The 5,111-nt window shown below is 38.5% G+C and overlaps 1 pseudogene; it reads right to left on the reverse strand.

Moving 5' to 3' along the window:
- Window positions 1–3,444: 3,444 nt before the first annotated feature.
- LOC147532116 (uncharacterized) lies at window positions 3,445–4,588 on the reverse strand (annotated as a pseudogene).
- Window positions 4,589–5,111: the final 523 nt, after the last annotated feature.

The following is a 5,111-nucleotide window of genomic DNA, read 5'->3' on the forward strand; positions in this document are numbered from 1 at the left end:
AGGAGCTAGAAGAAGAGAGGAAAAATCCATAATTAAGAGTTTCCTTCAAATAGCGGACAACGCGAGTCGCAACATCCATATGTGTAGAACGCGACTGTTGCATGAATTGACTTAAGTAATTCACCGAAAAAACAATATCGGGTCTGGTGACAATGACATATAAAAGGCGACCGATGAGACAAGGAAAGGAGTAGGATCGTCTAAAGGTGTACCTTCCGTAGGTAATAGTTTCAAACGTTGTTCCATGGGAAATAAACTCGGTTTGGCTCCGAGAAGGTTAGAATCATGGAGAATGTCCAAAGTGTATTTCGTTGACAATGGAAAATACCCTTAGCAGAGCTAGAAACTTCTAAGTGTAGAAAGCATTGAAGTCATCCTAGATTCTTAAGAGAAAAGCGTTTCTCGAGAAGAAGGCGAAGGGAGTTAATGGCCACATTGTCGTTGTCGTTAATGATGACGTCATCAACATAGACAAGGATATAAATGGTCGTTGGACCATTGAAGCTGAAAAGGGAATGATCGGCCTAAGATTCTGAAAAACCCTCGGCCTTTAAACCAGAGGAAAATTTAGCAAACCACTGCCTAGAGGCTTGTTTCAAACCATATAGGGATTTGTTCAAGTGAAAAACACGAGCGTTACCTTTGTTTCTAAAACCAGATGGAATGCTCATATAAACCTCTTCTTCCGAGTCTCCTTGGAGAAAGGCATTATTCACATCTAATTGACGGAGGGACCATCCCTTGATAGAAGCAAGGGATAAGAGTACACGAAAGGTAACCAGTTTAGAAACATGGGCAAAAGTGTCATGATAGTCGATGCCATCAAAATGGTATTTAATTTTGTAAACCCATTCGCAACCAATGGGTTTCTTTCCAGGAGGCAATGAAGTCAAAGACCATGTGTTATTGGTTTCGAGAGCTGAAATTTCTTTAGACATAGCCTTGCGCCATTCAGGCGAAGCATAGGCAATTTTGGAAGTTTTCGGTTCTTCTGTGATGAGAACTAAAGTGAGAAAAGCCCTATGGGAAGAGCTAAAGCGGTCGAAAGAGATGTAATCGACCAATGGACAAGGACTGCATAGAGAAGAACGCACAGAACTATAAAGAATGTAGCCAGCCAGATGAGCAGGCGGATGAGGGGATCGAACAGGTCGCGAAGGTTGAACTTTGCCCTCAAGGGAGGTTTTAGGAGATTATGGATCTCCGAGTTCTGATGATATAGGGGAGGTGGAAGCAGGAAGATCTCGAGAAGTAGCGTTATCAGAAGAGACTGAAGGCACCTCCGTATAAGGAGGGGAAGAAATGTCTCCGTCGACCGAGACGGATGGGGAGGGAGGGACATGCAGTGGACCATCTGAGGACGAACCAGAAACTGCGACCGATCGATTGATCGGAGGAGAATAGTCGAATAGGGCATCCACGGGATTAAGAGGTGTGTAGCTCAGGGATGGAAGCATGAAGAAGGATTTGAAAGGAAAGTATCTTAAAAAAAAACTTAACATTGCGATCAATGTTTTAAAATACGGTTTTACGCCTTGAGGCGGTCTGCCCCACGAGGCGAGGCGGTGCCTCGAGGCACGCCTCGAGGCGTAAAAATACAAAAAAGAGAAATTGTTAAAGACAATGACATAAACTTGTAAAAACACATAATAACAAGTTTTGCTACTCTTTCAACAAAAAAAACAAGTTTTTCTACTTTTACTACCATAATTTAAAATCTGAAATGTTGCCAAATAACTCAAAAATAACAATGAAAAACAAAACAAAAAATTCTAAAGAGTTCTTCTAAAAAAATAAACGCAATGCATTAATAAATCATTTTCATCAACCAAGGATGTGGTTATCATCTACGTCATCACTACTTCCATCGTTATCACATCTAACGACTTGTTCATCTGATAGCAAATCTTCCCAATCATCTTCGTCATCTAACAACTGCATAGGTCGTTTTCCTTTCCCTATATTGAAGAGAAAATATTGGATGAACATATAAGTTTCTTTCTTAGAACAATAATTGTTTTGTAATAATAATTACAATAACATTAAAAAGATGTTGATTACCTGTATCTTGCTTTCCTCTTTTACTAGATTCTCCTCTACATGTAGTATTTTCCCTTCTTTTCCTTACTAGTTGGGGAATTTCTTCATCGGATTCCGCAACCTCCCTCTGAAGAGTGTTGATATCCAACTCATGAAGATTTTCCTCCCTATTAGTATTACTTGTATTAACTCCCACCCCAAAGTTCGATCCAACAACCCATTCATCGTCACTATCAATTTCATCAACAACTAATGTATCCTCCACAGTTTTTTCTTGTCTTATCCTCTTTGTTAGTTGTTTGATCCTTAGCTTCTAGTTGTACATGATGAAAACTAAAGCATTTAGCTTCGCTGTACCCAATCTATTCCTTCTCTTTGTATGAATCTAAAATTACATAAACTTACTCATTAATAGTCTGTTGTTAACACCTAGTAATTGGACATCTTGCGTGTAACATAAACATAAATTACCTGATTAAAGGTTGACCAATTTCTTTCACAGGCAGACGAGGTAGTAGTCAAACTTAACACTCTAATGGCAAATTTCTGTAGTGCAAGTGTACAACTGTCATAAGATGCCCACCAACGTGCTACAAAAAGAACAACCGTCTAGTGTTAGTATAATTACTACTAAATTAGGTAATGTTAATTATAAGAATAATATATCAAATATTACCAGGTTTTCGCTTCTTCCTAGTTGCCTCTGCCTCCGGGCGATCAAATAGCTCTTGTTGGCCTTTATACTTGTCAAGGCCCTCATGAGCTTTAATTCTCTCTTGTTCATTTGGAATGAGTTTATCCATACAATTGTAAAGTCCATTCATGACTTCACTATGACTCGAGAAATTTGACTCATATCGATTGGGGGTTTAGGAAAATATGTCGCGACATGCAGATCGCGGTGCGTTTGGTAATCCCATTAATCATCAATAATTTCCCATATTTCCTTGTACTTCGATAGTCATCGTCAAAATTTTTTGCAATATCTTCCTTGGCCTTGTCCATAGCTCCATATATAAAACCCATAGCTGACATTCTTTTTGAATCAACCAATCTCAACACACTAACTAAAGGTTTTGTAGCCTTCAGTGAATATATTAAACTTGCTCAGAAATTAGTGTCTCTCAATATTGTTTTTTGACAGTTGTTCCTTCCTCTTTTTTCGCCCATGAACAATTGTTTCACTTAGTGGAACTAAACATCCCTTCCAAGCGCAACTTACTTTGTAATATACTTTGTAGAGTGAGATTTGCCGTGGCAAATCGTGTTGGAGCGGGCCGAATCAACTCTCTCTTCAAGGTTTTCCTCATCAAAGCAAGTACCCAACCATGACTATATATGAAGTTACTCACTTGTTTTGCTTTCCGATAAGCATTTGCAAGTTGAGGTAACTTATATATCTTCTCAAGCATTAAGTCGATAAAATGGGCAGCACACGGAGTCCAATTTAAACCCTTTCTCTTTACCATTAATTTTTCTCCTGCTTTTGTAAGCTGCTGCATTATCTGTTACAACTTGCACAACATGCTCTTCTCCTACCTCTTCAACAATTTCATCTAGAAGCTTAAATATCATGTCAACATCCTTAATTAAGTCCGACTTAGGGGTGTACACGAGCCGAGCTCTTAACGAGCTGCTCGAGCTCGGCTCGACTATTGCTTGCGCTCGACTCGAATATTAACGAACACGAACTTAACACGAGCCCAAAATCATGCTCGTTTATGTAAACGAGCCGAGCGTGAACATTCTTTAGTGTATCATGAGCTAATCGTGAACAACTCGTTTAACATACTATGATACTATTGTAGTACATAATTACGTATTAGTATTGAAACTTGTACATGAAATATCAACCATTAAAAAATTATCGGAATATGAATCATTAATCATCATGTGACAAATGATCGTTGAAGTATTTTGATAATTAAGAAAGTTTTCATTTGAAGTATTTTTATAAATGAGTTTAAAAGAATGCGAGCTCGAGCTCGAGCTCTTTCAAACTTATACGAACCGAGCTTGAACAAGTGGACAATTACTCGAACGAGCTCGAGCTCGACAGACAAATACATGGACCGAGCTTGAACATCTTACTACTCGGCTCGGCTCGACTCGAGTACACCCCTAAGTCCGACGCGTCAATGCTTCTTAAAAAAGTTGTCCCTTCTGGACAATTAACTAAGAAGTTAAGCAACTGCCTACCTCTAATGTCTGTCCAGCCATCAGACATTATGCTAACACCAGTACTTGGCCATGTCTCCTTTACCTCTTCAACCATCTTGTTTGTAGTATTTACCTCCTCTTTAAGTATCCAAGTAGTCAACTCATAACTCGATGGAATTTTCAACCGACGCCCATACTCACCAACCGATCAAAACATATTAGCAAAAGATGGACTATTTGCTACATTGAAAGGTATCCCATTTTCAAAATAAAATCGACCAATATCCATGCATAATTTGTTCCTATGTTCCTTGCCATTTGTTGATGGAATTACACGTGGCCCACTTCCATCTTGATTGTCATCATTTATAACCACAAATCTATCCATAGGGCCTCTTATCCCACGATCCGATACTCCACTTGGACCACTACTGACAGTACTTCGGTTGGTATTTAATTTTTGTTGTTCTTCTCCACCAAATTAAGAACCTTGATTAGCCATGAAGTCAAAGTTTTCTTGTGCTTGATGCTTTGATTTAACCCCTTTATTTATGTAAGCTTTGATCTCTTCTTTTACTCCGAGTGGTACTTTATGACATGGTTTAACATCTCGATGATTACACGATAGATGTTTCTTCAACCTCGTTACTCCCCCCGTTATAGTCTTACTACAAAATTTGTACTCAAAATAAGAGTAAGCTTTTCCGGTGAGAGTCGGTCCTTGAGTTTGAACTTCGTATTTCCAAGCAGGATCTTTTCTATTGTTACAACTCATTCTCACCCTCCTCCTAAATAAACAAAAAATAAACAATTAACTAATCAATCACTTACCATGCATATGAATTGAAACATTATATGAACTATAAAATAATAACACTACATGTAAACTAGGTTGATGTGTCATGTTAAGA

Source organism: Eschscholzia californica, unplaced genomic scaffold (assembly GCF_041429995.1).
Source record: "Eschscholzia californica isolate CP2 unplaced genomic scaffold, dmEscCali1.0.p SCAF_6, whole genome shotgun sequence".
NCBI classification, from domain to species: domain Eukaryota; kingdom Viridiplantae; phylum Streptophyta; class Magnoliopsida; order Ranunculales; family Papaveraceae; genus Eschscholzia; species Eschscholzia californica.